Below are 17452 nucleotides of genomic sequence, written 5' to 3' on the forward strand. Positions count from 1 at the left end.
TGTTTGGGGTGGTTATCATGTTGGAATACTGCCCTGCGGTCCAGTCTCTGAAGGGAGGGGATCATGCTCTGCTTCAGTATGTCACAGTACATGTTGGCATTCATGGTCCCCTCAATGATCTGTAGCCCCCCCAGTGCCGGCAGCACTCATGCAGCCCCAGACCATGACACCCCCACCACCATGCCTGACTGTAGACAAGACACACTTGTCTTTGTCCTCCTCACCTGGTTGCCCCCACACACGCCTGACACCATCTGACACCAAATACCTTTATCTTGGTCTCATCAGAGCACAGGACATGGTTCCAGTAATCCATCTCCTTAGTCTGCTTGTCTTCAGCAACCTGTTTGTGGTCTTTCTTGTGCATCATCTTTAGAAGAGGCTTCCTTCTGGGATGACAGCCATGCAGACCAATTTGATGCAGTGTGCGGCGTATGGTCTGAGCACTGACAGGCTGACCCCCCACCCCTACAACCTCTGCAGCAATGCTGGCAGCACTCGTACGTCTATTTCCCAAAGACAACCTCTGGATATGACGCTGAGCACGTGACCTCAACTTCTTTGGTGGACCATGGCGAGGCCTGTTCTGAGGGGAACCTGTCCTGTTATACCGCTGTATGGTCTTGGCCACCATGCTGCAGCTCAGTTTCAGGGTCTTGGCAATCTTCTTATAGCCTAGGCCATCTTTATGTAGAGCAACAATTCTTATCTTCAGGTCCTCAGAGAGTTCTTTGCCATGAGGTGCCATGTTGTACTTCTAGTGACCAGTATGAGAGAGTGAGAGTGATAACACCAAATTTAACACACCTGCTCCCCATTCACACCTGAGACCTTGTAACACTAACGAGTCACATGACACCGGGGAGGGAAAATGGCTAATTGGGCCCAATCTGGAGATTTTCACTTAGGGGTGTACTGACTTTTGTTGCCAGCGGTTTAGACATTAATGGCTGTGTGTTGAGTTATTTTGAGGGGACAGGAAATTTACACTGTTATACAAGCTGTACACTCACTACTTTACATTGTAGACAAGTGTCATTTCTTCAGTGTTGTCACATGAAAAGCGAGAAGAAATGTCACTGAGGGGTGTACTTACTTTTGTCAGATACTGTAACAATTGTTACAAATATCGATACATTTTACAATTAAAGCAGCACGTTCTTCACACAACCTATCAGAGAGCTGGCATTACATTCATCGTGTATCATTGCAATGGAGGGTGGAACATGGGAGGAGTCACCATCCAATCAGGCTGGTGGAGATTGTACAATCAGATTGTATAGTGTATGGTCACCTATATGGTAACAATGTGATAGATAAATCTCCCTCCGCATTTATCATTGTGTGTCATTTGGGGCTCCTCAGGGGTGCTGGGGGGGAAATGTCACAGGGGTGGGGGGAGGGGGGGGGAAAATGTCACAGGGTGGGGGGAGGGGGGGGGCACACAATGTAACACAGTAAAGTGCAGTCACTATACTCTCCAGTGACCTCATTGTCGAGGGTGCCGGGACAAGGTCCTGCAGGACCCCAAAAGTCCAAATCGCACCCCCTTCCCCCTAAGCTGGGAGCTACCTCTGCAGTGTAGATTAAGGTTCCTGCCCTTTCTTGAAGTGCCCCTGTGCTGCCAACCCCTGAGCGCCGCCCTGGTGGTGAGTGACCCCCCCACCTCCACCATGATTCTACCTGCGTCTGCCCTCGGATGAACGCCTCCTCAGTGACCTCACCCCTGATATGGATCTCCCTTCAGCTCGCAGTTACCAGTGTCTCCGGGACCGGCTGCGGGGCACTGGGTGTGCCGGGGCGTGTGCGTGTTTGCTGTAGGTGTGCGCCGTCCCTGCCTGTCACCATGTGTGTACTTTGCCTGGACACACAATATCCAGGCCCCCGGGGGAACTCTGTGCTGGGACAAGGGGAAAAAAAGGCCAAAGTGCCCCCCCCCCCCCTCTGAATAGGTTTCAGGTCCTGCACTCCCCCCCCCCCCCCCCCACACTGCTGAAGTGCCCAAGGCAGATGCCTCTGCTGCCTTCCCCCAGCCCTCTAATGATCATGAAAGGGGACGTGTCTCCTTTAAGAAGAAGGGAAGTTCCTTGTGGCGGATTTAGAGTCCAAAGTGCCTTCTCTGTTATAGTGCCTTTAATTTAACCCTCAGAGTGCCGAGTCCAATGACAGAGGAGCGCCCCCTATCAGTGCAATCTGCTCTATATCTACCTTTGTGACCCATCGCCCCGGCTAATCACCCATCGCCCCGGCTTATCGCCCATCGCCCCGGCTTATCACCCATCGCCCCGGCTTATCGCCCATCGCCCCGGCTTATCGCCCATTGTCCTGGCTAATCGCCCATCATCTCAGTTTATCGCCCATCGTCTCGGCTTATCGCCCATCATCTCGGTTTATCGCCCATCGCCTCGGCTTATCGCCCATCGTCCCGGCTTATCGCCCATCGTCCCGGCTTATCGCCCATCGTCCCGGCTTATCGCCCATCGCCCCGGCTTATCGCCAATCGTCTCGGCTTATCGCCCATCGCCCCGGCTTATCGCCCATCGCCCCGGCTTATCGCCCATCGCCCCGGCTTATCGCCCATCGCCCCGGCTTATCGCCCATTGTCCTGGCTAATCGCCCATCATCTCAGTTTATCGCCCATCGTCTCGGCTTATCGCCCATCATCTCAGTTTATCGCCCATCGCCTCGGCTTATCGCCCATCGTCCCGGCTTATCGCCCATCGTCCCGGCTTATCGCCCATCGTCCCGGCTTATCGCCCATCGCCCCGGCTTATCGCCCATCGCCCCGGCTTATCGCCCATCGCCTCGGCTTATCGCCCATCGTCCCGGCTTATCGCCCATCGCCCCGGCTTATCGCCCATCGTCCCAGGTTATCGCCCATCGTCTCAGCTTACCTCCCTCCATCTGGCTTATCGCCCATTGCCCCGGCTTATCGCCCATCGCCCCGGCTTATCGCCCATCGTCTCTGCTTACCTCCCTCCATCTGGCTTATCGCCCATCGCCCCGGCTTATCGCCCATCGCCTCTGCTTATCGCCCATCGCCTCTGCTTATCGCCCATCGTCTCGGCTTATCGCCCATCGCCCCGGCTTATCGCCCATCGTCTCAGCTTACCTCCCTCCATCTGGCTTATCGCCCATCGCCCCGGCTTATCGCCCATCGCCTCTGCTTATCGCCCATCGCCTCTGCTTATCGCCCATCGTCTCGGCTTATCGCCCATCGTCTCGGCTTATCGCCCATCGTCTCGGCTTATCGCCCATCGTCTCAGCTTACCCCCCTCCGTCTGGCTTATCGCCCATCATCCCGGCTTATCGCCCATCGTCCCGGCTTATCGCCCATCGTCCCGGCTTATCGCCCATCGTCCCGGCTTATCGCCCATCGCCCCGGCTTATCGCCAATCATCTCAGCTTACCGCCCATCGTCCCGGCTTACCGCCCATCGTCCCAGCTTACCGCCCATCGTCCCGGCATATATCGCCCATCGTCCCGGCATATATCGCCCATCGTCCCGGCATATATCGCCCATCGTCCTGGCATATACCGCCCATCGTCCTGGCATATACCGCCCATCGTCCGGGGCTTATCGTCCATCGTCCCGGCATATACCGCCCATCGTCCCGGCTTACCGCCCATCGTCCGGGGCTTATCGTCCATCGTCCCGGCATATACCGCCCATCGTCCCGGCTTACCGCCCATCGTCCGGGGTTATCGTCCATCGTCCTGGCATATACCGCCCATCGTCCGGGGTTATCGTCCATCGTCCTGGCATATACCGCCCATCGTCCGGGGTTATCGTCCATCGTCCTGGCATATACCGCCCATCGTCCCGGCTTATCGCCCATCGTCCCGGGTTATCGTCCTGGCTAATCGCCCATTGTTGGCTATGGGAGTCCCAACCCCCGGCTGTCTACACTGTTCCTCAATGGGATGACTGGACAGGAAATGGTTGTGCGCTGGGAAACAGCTTCCCCCAGCAACACAACTTTATGTCAGAGATCCTCCATTCTATGCTGAAACATCAGAGCATATTTATACTTCTATACTCACAATGATGGGTTCAGTACCGGACCGGGACAAGGGGTGGGCAGGAGGGGCGGCTGTCCTGGGCACTGTGGTATCATGCGAGGTGGGTGGAGGTGCTGTGTGGAGATGGGGGGGGGTGGGGGGATGTGGCGGGTGTTTATCGCCCATCGTCCCGGCTTATCGCCCATCGTCCCGGCTTATCGCCCATCGTCCCGGCTTATCGCCAATCATCTCAGCTTACCGCCCATCGTCCCGGCTTACCGCCCATCGTCCCAGCTTACCGCCCATCGTCCCGGCATATATCGCCCATCGTCCCGGCATATATCGCCCATCGTCCCGGCATATATCGCCCATCGTCCTGGCATATACCGCCCATCGTCCGGGGCTTATCGTCCATCGTCCCGGCATATACCGCCCATCGTCCCGGCTTACCGCCCATCGTCCGGGGCTTATCGTCCATCGTCCCGGCATATACCGCCCATCGTCCCGGCATATACCGCCCATCGTCCCGGCATATACCGCCCATCGTCCCGGCTTATACCGCCCATCGTCCCGGCTTACCGCCCATCGTCCGGGGTTATCGTCCATCGTCCCGGCATATACCGCCCATCGTCCCGGCTTACCGCCCATCGTCCGGGGTTATCGTCCATCGTCCCGGCATATACCGCCCATCGTCCCGGCTTACCACCCATCGTCCGGGGTTATCGTCCTGGCTATGGGAGTCCCAACCCCCGGCTGTCTACACTGATCCTCAATGGGATGACTGGACAGGAAATGGTTGTGCGCTGGGAAACAGCTTCCCCCAGCAACACAACTTTATGTCAGAGATCCTCCATTCTATGCTGAAACATCAGAGCATATTTATACTTCTATACTCACAATGATGGGTTCAGTACCGGACCGGGACAAGGGGTGGGCAGGAGGGGCGGCTGTCCTGGGCACTGTGGTATCATGCGAGGTGGGTGGAGGTGCTGTGTGGAGATGGGGGGGGTGGGGGGATGTGGCGGGTGTCGAGGGGTAAGAATTGTTCTAAGTGGGGGTGTGCGCTAGGAGTGGTGATCGCAGGTGACAACCGACTACCCCAGATGGGTCTCCCGACCAATAAGTCACCTGAGTGCAGTACAGGCAGCTAAGGGGGGGGGCGGTAGGTGAACGCTAAAGCAGAGGGCAATATTCAAACCCTTGATGCCTACATGTGGCCCCGGGCCCCCTACCAGTCAGCAGTGATAACAATGGCTAGTAAAGGGGCCACTGACACCAATGATGGGGCACTATTCCTCCCACTGATACCAATGATGGGACACTATTCCCCCCACTGACACCAATGATGGGGCACTATTCCCCCCACTGACACCAATGATGGGGCACTATTCCTCCCACTGACACCAACGATGGGGCACTATTCCCCCCACTGACACCAATGATGGGGCACTATTCCTCCCACTGACACCAACGATGGGGCACTATTCCCCCCACTGACACCAATGATGGGACACTATTCCCCCCACTGACACCAATGATGGGACACTATTCCTCCCACTGATACCAACGATGGGACACTATTCCCCCCACTGACACCAACGATGGGGCACTATTCCCCCCACTGACACCAATGATGGGGCACTATTCCTCCCACTGACACCAATGATGGGGCACTATTCCTCCCACTGATACCAACGATGGGACACTATTCCCCCCACTGACACCAACGATGGGGCACTATTCCCCCCACTGACACCAATGATGGGACACTATTCCTCCCACTGATACCAACGATGGGACACTATTCCCCCCACTGACACCAACGATGGGGCACTATTCCCCCCACTGACACCAATGATGGGGCACTATTCCTCCCACTGACACCAATGATGGGACACTATTCCTCCCACTGATACCAACGATGGGACACTATTCCCCCCACTGACACCAACGATGGGGCACTATTCCCCCCACTGACACCAATGATGGGGCACTATTCCTCCCACCGACACCAATGATGGGGCACTATTCCTCCCACTGACACCAATGATGGGACACTATTCCTCCCACTGACACCAATGATGGGGCACTATTCCTCCCACCGACACCAATGATGGGGCACTATTCCTCCCACCGACACCAATGATGGGGCACTATTCCTCCCACCGACACCAATGATGGGGCACTATTCCTCCCACCGACACCAATGATGGGGCACTATTCCTCCCACCGACACCAATGATGGGGCACTATTCCTCCCACTGATACCAATGATGGGGCACTATTCCTCCCACCGACACCAATGATGGGGCACTATTCCTCCCACTGACACCAATGATGGGACACTATTCCTCCCACCGACACCAATGATGGGGCACTATTCCTCCCACCGACACCAATGATGGGGCACTATTCCTCCCACTGACACCAATGATGGGGCACTATTCCTCCCACTGATACCAATGATGGGGCACTATTCCTCCCACCGACACCAATGATGGGGCACTATTCCTCCCACTGACACCAATGATGGGGCACTATTCCTCCCACTGACACCAATGATGGGGCACTATTCCTCCCACTGACACCAATGACGGGGCACTATTCCTCCCACTGACACCAATGATGGGGCATTATTCCCCCCACTGACACCAATGATGGGGCACTATTCCTCCCACTGACACCAATGATGGGGCATTATTCCCCCCACTGACACCAATGATGGGGCACTATTCCTCCCACTGACACCAATGACGGGGCACTATTCCTCCCACTGACACCAATGATGGGGCACTATTCCTCCCACTGACACCAATGATGGGGCACTATTCCTCCCACTGACACCAATGAAGGGGCACTATTCCCCCCACTGACACCAATGATGGGGCACTATTCCCCCCACTGACACCAATGATGGGGCACTATTCCTCCCACTGACACCAATGATGGGGCACTATTCCCCCCACTGACACCAATGATGGGGCACTATTCCTCCCACTGACACCAATGATGGGGCACTATTCCTCCCACTGACACCAATGAAGGGGCACTATTCCCCCCACTGACACCAATGAAGGGGCACTATTCCCCCCACTGACACCAATGATGGGGCACTATTCCTCCCACTGACACCAATGATGGGGCACTATTCCCCCCACTGACACCAATGATGGGGCCCTTTTCCTCCCACTGATACCAATGATGGGGCGCTATTCCCCCCACTGACACCAATGAAGGGGCACTATTCCTCCCACTGATACCAATGATGGGGCACTTTTCCTCCCACTGATACCAATGATGGGGCACTATTCCCCCCACTGACACCAATGATGGGATTTGTTATTCTCTAGCAGTCACATGTATTGGGCGCCCCGTCTCTGACCCTCCCCTGTGACATGTTTCCTCCCCCTGTCACACTCCTCCTGTTATATCTATGTGGCCCCTTACAGAAGTTACATGTACTGAATATTATGTGTGGCCCCTCAGTGACATCAGGGGCCCCTATACCCAGTACCGGGACAAGTTCATCTAACACCCAGGGTAAGCCCCCCCCCCCCCCCGCCCCACTGTTATGGGTTTACTGTCCTGTGTCCATTATCTGCCCCCTCTTCTCCTGCTGCGCCCGGGGCCGCTGTCCCTCCTGCCCACCCCTTGTCCCGGCCCTGCCCACACTTCACTTATTGAGACTGAAGGAGTAGTAGATACACGGAGCCACCTTTCAGCAGATGGCAGAACTCTGAACAGATACAAAAGACACAAATGAATGCGGCTCAGTGATTACGAATACATCGATAAATGTCCCTGAATGGGACCCCGGCATCAGCCACGTCCAACCCCCTGTACAGCAGAGCTCCGACCCAGAGAGGGAGCGGCAACACAAGGAGCGAGTCATGTGAGCTGCGTCTGCTAACAAGGAGCATCCTGATAGGAGGAGAGAGCAGAGTGACAGAGGAAGGAGCAGCTTGTCCAATCACAGGCTGGGGGGGGGGGGCAAGACCCCATAAGTATCGGTGAGCTGCAGAAGGGAAAACTCAGGTCTCATGTCCTGCCATGCGGGTCTGTGCTGTGGGGCGGAGCAGTGTTAATCTCGGGACTGGATGGACAGAAATACAAATCCTTTGGCAGATCTGATTTCTTCTGTGTATTGACTTCACAATTATCAGATCTCGAAGGGGACCTGTCACCGTGCCGCCGCCATAGGCTGCTCAATTCCATTGGTCCCCCCTAGACCAGGGGAGGCGGTCACCCCCCCCCCCCCCCCCCCCAATCATCGATCAGCTTCATATAAACAGCCATTAACCCGTCAGGAAGGAAACTCGTTAGTGAGCCGCTTCCTCCCACCCAGAAACGTGTAATTATCGCCGAACATTCATCACAATCAGCGTCCCCGACTAGAACCCCACCTGTGCCGCCCTCCCGGATACCAGGGGACTACAAGTCCCAGCAGGTTGTTGCTCTTCAGTCATTGGCTCTGACTTTTTACCTTATTAATTCCCCCCTCCCCCCTTCAGGTGTAGCGGCTCCTCCCCCTGGACTGAAACGTCTTCCTCTGATTTCACCGCACACTGTGAGCTTCTCACCATGTGCATTAGAAGATGGAGCCCCGCCCCCTTTCCCCAGCCTGACTGTCCCTGGCCCCGCCCCTTTCAGTCATTGGAGTTCAGGTCTTTCAATCACCGGGGCCCAGCATTGCATGTGGGCGTTACCTATGCAAATACAGCCTGCCTAGGAACGCCCCCTCCTCCAGAGTGACACCCACCCTTCAAGGCATTTTGAGATTTGCATAACTCCTCCCACTGCTTGGATCAGGGCCGGGGGCTGTTGAGAGGAGTACTGAAGCGGGGGGTGGGGATGTTTTCAGGAAGCCCCTCCTAGCAGCCATGATCTGCCTGCATTGCATAGAGAAGCGCAGAGACCCGGCGATGATGTCACTGGGTCTACAATAAAAAATATAATGATGTCATTATAATATTGATGGGGGTGGGGGGGGATGCAATATAGAAGCAGATTACACTTCGGTGTTTATCTAAAGCCATTTGGGCCTCATTCACACACTCCCCCACCCTGCCGGAGCGCCCCCTGGGGTCTGACCCTGATAAATGCTGTCAAGTCTGGCACATTTCACCGTCATGGATGGTCAGGTGGGCGGAGTCCATCCTGGCTGTAGTGGAGGGTTGGTGTCCGATGGTCCCATCTGCCATCAGGAGTGTCGCTGGAAACCAGCATGGGATGTACATGGAGAGCTGTGTACTGGGATTGTACTGGGTTTGTAACAAGATTGTACTGGGAATGTACTGGGAGTGTATCGGGATTGTACTGGGATTATACTGGGATTGTACTGGGATTGTAACAAGATTGTACTGGGAATGTACTGGGAGTGTACCTGGCGTGTACTGGGATTGTACCAGGAGTGTATCGGGATTGTACTGGGACTATACTGGGAGTGTATCGGGATTGTACTGGGACTATACTGGGAGTGTATCGGGATTTTACTGGGACTATACTGGGAGTGTATCGGGATTGTACTGGGACTATACTGGGAGTGTATCGGGATTGTACTGGGACTATACTGGGAGTGTATCGGGATTGTACTGGGACTATACTGGGAGTGTATCGGGATTGTACTGGGACTATACTGGGAGTGTATCGGGATTGTACTGGGACTATACTGGGAGTGTATCGGGATTGTACTGGGACTATACTGGGAGTGTATCGGGATTTTACTGGGACTATACTGGGAGTGTATCAGGATTGTACTGGGACTATACTGGGAGTGTATCGGGATTGTACTGGGACTATACTGGGAGTGTATCGGGATTGTACTGGGACTATACTGGGAGTGTATCGGGATTGTACTGGGACTATACTGGGAGTGTATCAGGATTGTACTGGGACTATACTGGGAGTGTATCGGGATTGCACTGGGACTATACTGGGAGTGTATCAGGATTTTACTGGGACTATACTGGGAGTGTATCAGGATTGTACTGGGACTATACTGGGAGTGTATCAGGATTGTACTGGGACTATACTGGGAGTGTATCGGGATTGTACTGGGACTATACTGGGAGTGTATCGGGATTGTACTGGGACTATACTGGGAGTGTATCGGGATTGTACTGGGACTATACTGGGAGTGTATCAGGATTGTACTGGGACTATACTGGGAGTGTATCGGGATTGCACTGGGACTATACTGGGAGTGTATCAGGATTGTACTGGGACTATACTGGGAGTGTATCGGGATTGTACTGGGACTATACTGGGAGTGTATCAGGATTGTACTGGGACTATACTGGGAGTGTATCGGGATTGTACTGGGACTATACTGGGAGTGTATCAGGATTGTACTGGGACTATACTGGGAGTGTATCAGGATTGTACTGGGACTATACTGGGAGTGTATTGGGATTGCACTGGGACTATACTGGGAGTGTATCAGGATTGTACTGGGACTATACTGGGAGTGTATCGTGATTGTACTGGGACTATACTGGGAGTGTATCGTGATTGTACTGGGACTATACTGGGAGTGTATCGTGATTGTACTGGGACTATACTGGGAGTGTATCGTGATTGTACTGGGACTATACTGGGACTATATCGGGATTGTACTGGGACTATACTGGGACTATATCGGGATTGTACTGGGATTGTACTGGTATTGTACTGGGACTATACTGGGATCTTGGTGCTGTGCTCCTTGTAGGTTAAACATTACAGGATCCGTCATGCCGGATTATCCAGGTTATTCCTCACCTGATAGGAAAGTACAGAAGTGATTTGTCTATTGGAGGAGAAGATCAAAGTTCAGGTCAGTCCACCGACTGTCACCCCTCCTTGTCTGACTGTATGGCACAGTCACCCCCCCCCCCCCATTTTATTGGTTGTATGGCACAGTCACCCCCCCCCCCATTTTATTGGTTGTATGGCACAGTCACCCCCCCCCCCCCCATTTTATTGGTTGTATGGCACAGTCACCCCCCCCCCCCCATTTTATTGGTTGTATGGCACAGTCACCCCCCCCCCCATTTTATTGGTTGTATGGCACAGTCACCCCCCCCCCCCCCATTTTATTGGTTGTATGGCACAGTCACCCCCCCCCCATTTTATTGGTTGTATGGCACAGTCACCCCCCCCCCATTTTATTGGTTGTATGGCACAGTCACCCCCCCCCCATTTTATTGGTTGTATGGCACAGTCACCCCCCCCCCATTTTATTGGTTGTATGGCACAGTCACCCCCCCCCCATTTTATTGGTTGTATGGCACAGTCACCCCCCCCCCATTTTATTGGTTGTATGGCACAGTCACCCCCCCCCCCCATTTTATTGGTTGTATGGCACAGTCACCCCCCCCCCCATTTTATTGGTTGTATGGCACCGTCACCCCCCCCATTTTATTGCTTGTATGGCACAGTCACCCCCCCCCATTTTATTGCTTGTATGGCACAGTCACCCCCCCCATTTTATTGCTTGTATGGCACAGTCACCCCCCCCCCCATTTTATTGATTGTATGGCACAGTCACCCCCCCATTTTATTGGTTGTATGGCACAGTCACCCCCCCCATTTTATTGATTGTATGGCACAGTCACCCCCCCATTTTATTGGTTGTATGGCACAGTCACCCCCCCCCCATTTTATTGGTTGTATGGCACAGTCACCCCCCCCCCCATTTTATTGGTTGTATGGCACAGTCACCCCCCCCCATTTTATTGGTTGTATGGCACAGTCACCCCCCCCCCATTTTATTGCTTGTATGGCACAGTCACCCCCCCATTTTATTGCTTGTATGGCACAGTCACCCCCCCCCCCCATTTTATTGATTGTATGGCACAGTCACCCCCCCCATTTTATTGGTTGTATGGCACAGTAACCCCCCCATTTTATTGATTGTATGGCACAGTCACCCCCCCATTTTATTGGTTGTATGGCACAGTCACCCCCCCCCCCCCCATTTTATTGGTTGTATGGCACAGTCACCCCCCCCCCCATTTTATTGGTTGTATGGCACAGTCACCCCCCCCCCCATTTTATTGGTTGTATGGCACAGTCACCCCCACCCCCATTTTATTGGTTGTATGGCACAGTCACCCCCCCCATTTTATTGGTTGTATGGCACAGTCAACCCCCCCCCCCCCCCCCATTTTATTGCTTGTATGGCACAGTCACCTCCCCATTTTATTGCTTGTATGGCACAGTCACCCCCCCCCCCATTTTATTGGTTGTATGGCACAGTCACCCCCCCCCCATTTTATTGGTTGTATGGCACAGTCACCCCCCCCCATTTTATTGGTTGTATGGCACAGTCACCCCCCCCCCCCCATTTTATTGGTTGTATGGCACAGTCACCCCCCCCCCATTTTATTGCTTGTATGGCACAGTCACCCCCCCCCCCATTTTATTGCTTGTATGGCACAGTCACCTCCCCATTTTATTGCTTGTATGGCACAGTCACCCCCCCCCCCATTTTATTGATTGTATGGTACAGTCACCCCCCCATTTTATTGGTTGTATGGCACAGTCACCCCCCCATTTTATTGATTGTATGGCACAGTCACCCCCCCATTTTATTGGTTGTATGGCACAGTCACCCCCCCCCCATTTTATTGCTTGTATGGCACAGTCACCCCCCCCCCCCATTTTATTGCTTGTATGGCACAGTCACCCCCCCCCCCATCTTATTGGTTGTATGGCACAGTCACCCCCCCCCCCATTTTATTGGTTGTATGGAACAGTCACCCCCCCTCATTTCATTGGTTGTATTGCACAGTCACCACCCCCTTTCTTGGTTGTTTGGCACAGTTACCCCCCTTTATTGCTTTTGCGGCACAGTCATCCCCCCTTCAATGGTTGTATGGCACAATCACCCCCCCCCCCCCCCAATTGGTTGTACGGCACAGTTACCACCACCCCTCCCCCCTTTATTGGTTGGTTGTATGGCACAATCCCCCCCATATTGGTTTTTATGGCACAATCCCCCGCCCCCCTATATTGGCTGCATGGCACAGTCACCCCCTTCATTGGTTGTATGGCACAGTCACCCCCCCTTCATTGTTTGTATGGCACAGTCACCCCCCCTGTCATTGGTTGTATGGCACAGTCACTACCCCCCCCCCTCATTTTATTGGTTGTATGGCACAGTCACCACCCCCTTTCTTGGTTGTTTGGCACAGTCATCCCCCTTTATTGCTTTTGCGGCACAGTCACCCCCCCCCATATAATGGTTGTATGCAGGGCTCAAGTCCTGCGGGAACGCATGGGAACGGAGTTCCTGTACTTTTTCCACAACAGGAACTCAGTTCCCATTAGCAGCCGTGCCCTGCAAGACTTTGAAGTATGCGAGCTGTGTGGTAGGTGCTACACCAGCAGCCACCAACACAGCTCGCAATAGTAAGTGCCGCACAACAGGGGTGGACTGACCATTCAGGCATTGCCAGTAGGGGGCCCCATGATAGCTTCCTCTTCGATCTACCTGTCAATCACAGCGAGCTGATGGGTAGACCCGGTCCCTGCTGCTAAGAGATTGTATTTAGTCAGACCTCTCGTGATGCTCCTCCCCACTGCCCCCTCCGGATTTTCTGTCTCCCCCCCCCCAGTCTCCTCCATACCTGCTCTATGTGTGCCGCTGAATCCCCCCTCCTCTATCTTCAGTGCCATATGATGAGAGACCCCAGAGGAGGAGCACAGCTATTCTGCTCACAGGACATGCAGGGAGAGAGGTGAGCTGAGGGAGGAACATCAGTTTGGGGTGGTAAGCTGGGCACAATACCCGGCAAAGTTTAATGCCAGGAGGGAAGTTTATGTGGAAATATGTGAAGGGTTGGAATAGCAGCGAGTGTGTGTTGGAGCCCCTGCAGAGTTTGCAGCCCCCCCAAGCTAACATACATCTCCTAAGCAGGAACACATCACTATCTCCCCAACATTCTGTCCAGATAATGTGCACTTCATTTATGACCTTTCCGTTTAACCCTGTGTTATCCAAACTCTGTTCAATGAAAAGTGTAACCTCACCACATAAACACTCTATATACAAAATAACATCCCCAATAAAGATCAGAACATGATGGTCACATGACATGGAAGCTCAACGAATGAATGCCGATTATTCAGAGAATTACCGTATTTATGTTTATTGAGGATTGTTTTTTTTTTTTGTTATGTACTAACAGTTAAAGAGGGATTCCACCTAAAAAAAAAAATATTAAAAGCCAGCAGATATAAATACTGCAGCTGCTGACTTTTAATAAATGGACACTCACCTGTCCCGGGTTCCAGCGATGCCGAGGCCGATCGATCTCTCGGCTGCTGCCGCCACCATTCTAGGTGAGGGAATCAGGAAGTGAAGCGAATCGGCTTCACTTCCCGGTTCCCTACTGCGCATGCGCGAGCCGCGCAGTGCAATAGGAAATCTCCGCGCTGTCACTGGGACCCGTGTGTGTCCCAGCAGACAGCGCGGCAGGGCAGGAAATGACATAGACTCCCGTGGGAGTCTATGCCCGGAAGTGGGTGAAAATACCTGTCTTTGACAGGTATCTCCACCCCCCTCCCCCCTGAAAGGTGTCAATTGTGACACCGGAGGGGGGGGAGGGATCCGATCAGCGGAGGTTCCACTTTAGGGTGGAATCCCGCTTTAAGCTTCATACACACAATACGAAAATTAGATGAAAAATACCACTTTTGAAATGTTCGTACATATGAGCGTATTATATTAATTTTTTTGGGTGGGGGAGGGGATCTTGGGAGGGAGTTCCCACACTTTTTTCCCCAGGACTTGACCCCTGGTTGTATGGCACAGTCACCCCCCCTTCATTGGTTGTATGGCACAGTCACCCCCCCCTTCATTGGTTGTATGGCACAGTCACCCCCCCCTTCATTGGTTGTATGGCACAGTCACCCCCCCCCCCTTCATTGGTTGTATGGCACAGTCACCCCCCCTTTCATTGGATGTATGGCACAGTCACCCCCCCCCCTTTCATTGGTTGTATGGCACAGTCACCCCCCCCTTCATTGGTTGTATGGCACAGTCACCCCCCCCCCCCTTCATTGGTTGTATGGCACAGTCACCCCCCCTTTCATTGGTTGTATGGCACAGTCACCCCCCCTTTCATTGGTTGTATGGCACAGTCACCCCCCCTTTCATTGGTTGTATGGCACAGTCACCCCCCCTTTCATTGGTTGTATGGCACAGTCACCCCCCCCTTTCATTGGTTGTATGGCACAGTCACCCCCCCCCCCCCTTTCATTGGTTGTATGGCACAGTCACCCCCCCCTTTCATTGGTTGTATGGCACAGTCACCCCCCCTTTCATTGGTTGTATGGCACAGTCACCCCCCCCCCCCCTTCATTGGATGTATGGCACAGTCACCCCCCCCTTTCATTGGTTGTATGGCACAGTCACCCCCCCCCCTTCATTGATTGTATGGCACAGTCACCCCCCCCCTTTCATTGGTTGTATGGCACAGTCACCCCCCCCCCTTCATTGGTTGTATGGCACAGTCACCCCCCCCTTCATTGGTTGTATGGCACAGTCACCCCCCCTTTCATTGGTTGTATGGCACAGTCACCCCCCCTTTCATTGGTTGTATGGCACAGTCAACCCCCCCCCTTTCATTGGTTGTATGGCACAGTCACCCCCCCTTTCATTGGTTGTATGGCACAGTCACCCCCCCTTCATTGGTTGTATGGCACAGTCACCCCCCCCCCCTTCATTGGTTGTATGGCACAGTCACCCCCCCCCCTTTCATTGGTTGTATGGCACAGTCACCCCCCCCTTCATTGGTTGTATGGCACAGTCACCCCCCCCCCCTTCATTGGTTGTATGGCACAGTCACCCCCCCCCCCTTTCATTGGTTGTATGGCACAGTCACCCCCCCCCCTTCATTGGTTGTATGGCACAGTCACCCCCCCCCCCCCTTCATTGGTTGTATGGCACAGTCATCCCGCTTTCATTGGTTGTATGGCACAGTCACCCCCCCCCCCTTTCATTGGTTGTATGGCAGTCACCCCCCCCCCCCCCCTTTCATTGGATGTATGGCACAGTCACCCCCCCCCCCTATTTCATTGGTTGTATGGCACAGTCACCCCCCCTCTTCATTTGTTGTATGGCACAGTCACCCCCCTTTCATTGGTTGTATGGCACAGTCACCCCCTTTCATTGGTTGTATGGCACAGTCACCCCCCCCCCCTTCATTGGTTGTATGGCACAGCCACCCCCCCTTTCATTGGTTGTATGGCACAGTCACCCCCCCCCCCCCTTTCATTCTTTGTATGGCACAGTCACCCCCCCTTTCATTGGTTGTATGGCACAGTCACCCCCCCCCCCCTTCATTGGATGTATGGCACAGTCACCCCCCCCTTTCATTGGTTGTATGGCACAGTCACCCCCCCCCTTCATTGGTTGTATGGCACAGTCACCCCCTTGTATTGGGATGGGTGGGCAGTGTAGGTTTCTCCTGCTATGTTGAATATATAGAGAATACTGACACACATAGCACATGCACAGCTAACCTGAAGAGCTGACACTCTCTATATCCCATGTGCATCCCCAAGGTCACAGTACAGAGCCCCGGAGGAGCAGTGAGGTACCTGGCGGTGCGGCTCCTGTTATCCCCGGTGTGTATGGGACTGTATGGGTGGGAGTTCCAGTCTGTCCCCCTCTCCTCTCTCTTTCTTCTCAGAACAATAGGCGGCCTGTCTCTGCTTTCACTCTTTGATTCAGTCCTGCTGTGCATTCTACAGGGGTCAGTGAGTGAGGCTGAGCTTCATTCCCTACACCACTCCCAACCCTGCCTCCTGCCCTGCCCCATCCCTGCCCCATTCCTGCCCCATCCCTGCCTCCTGCCCTGCCCCATTCCTGCCCCATCCCTGCCTCCTGCCCCATCCCTGCCTCCTGCCCTGCCCCATCCCTGCCTCCTGCCCTGCCCCATCCCTGCCCCATCCCTGCCTCCTGCCCTGCCCCATTCCTGCCCCATCCCTGCCTCCTGCCCTGCCCCATTCCTGCCCCATTCCTGCCCCATCCCTGCCTCCTGCCCTGCCCCATTCCTGCCCCATCCCTGCCTCCTGCCCTGCCCCATCCCTGCCTCCTGCCCTGCCCCATCCCTGCCTCCTGCCCCATCCCTGCCTCCTGCCCTGCCCCATTCCTGCCCCATCCCTGCCTCCTGCCCTGCCCCATCCCTGCTTCCTGCCCTGTTCCCTATTCCTGCTCCATCCCCACCTCCTGCCCTGTCCCATTCCTGCCCCCTGCCCTATTCCCTATTACTGCCCCATCCCTGCCTCCTGCCCTGCTCCATTCCTGCCCCCTGCCCTATTTTCTTATTTCTGCCCCATTCCTGCCCCCTGCCCTGCCCTGTTCCCTATTCCTGCTCCACCCCGTCTCCTGCCCTGCCCCATTCCTGCCCCCTGTCTTATTCCTGCCCCCATCCCTGCCTCCTGCCCCATCCCTGCCTCC

The 17452-nt window shown here is 54.4% G+C and overlaps 1 protein-coding gene across 5 annotated transcripts in view; it reads right to left on the reverse strand.

Moving 5' to 3' along the window:
• FBLIM1 (filamin binding LIM protein 1) overlaps nt 1–16779 on the reverse strand; it is a 33960-nt gene extending 17181 nt beyond the window's left edge. For 2 of the 5 annotated variants that reach the window (XM_077474744.1, XM_077474746.1), the window contains exon 1: nt 1684–1900. The gene's annotated coding sequence lies outside the window, so the exon portion shown is untranslated. Of the gene's footprint in view, nt 1–1683; nt 1901–16590 lie in introns of those variants that run through there. The other 3 variants (XM_077474743.1, XM_077474742.1, XM_077474747.1) reach the window with 3 other exon arrangements.
• Between the last annotated feature and the right edge of the window lie 673 nt (nt 16780–17452).

This window comes from Lithobates pipiens, unplaced genomic scaffold, assembly GCF_037356315.1.
Source record: "Lithobates pipiens isolate NorthernLeopardFrog02 unplaced genomic scaffold, aLitPip1_a1.2 Scaffold_126, whole genome shotgun sequence".
Classification (NCBI taxonomy): domain Eukaryota; kingdom Metazoa; phylum Chordata; class Amphibia; order Anura; family Ranidae; genus Lithobates; species Lithobates pipiens.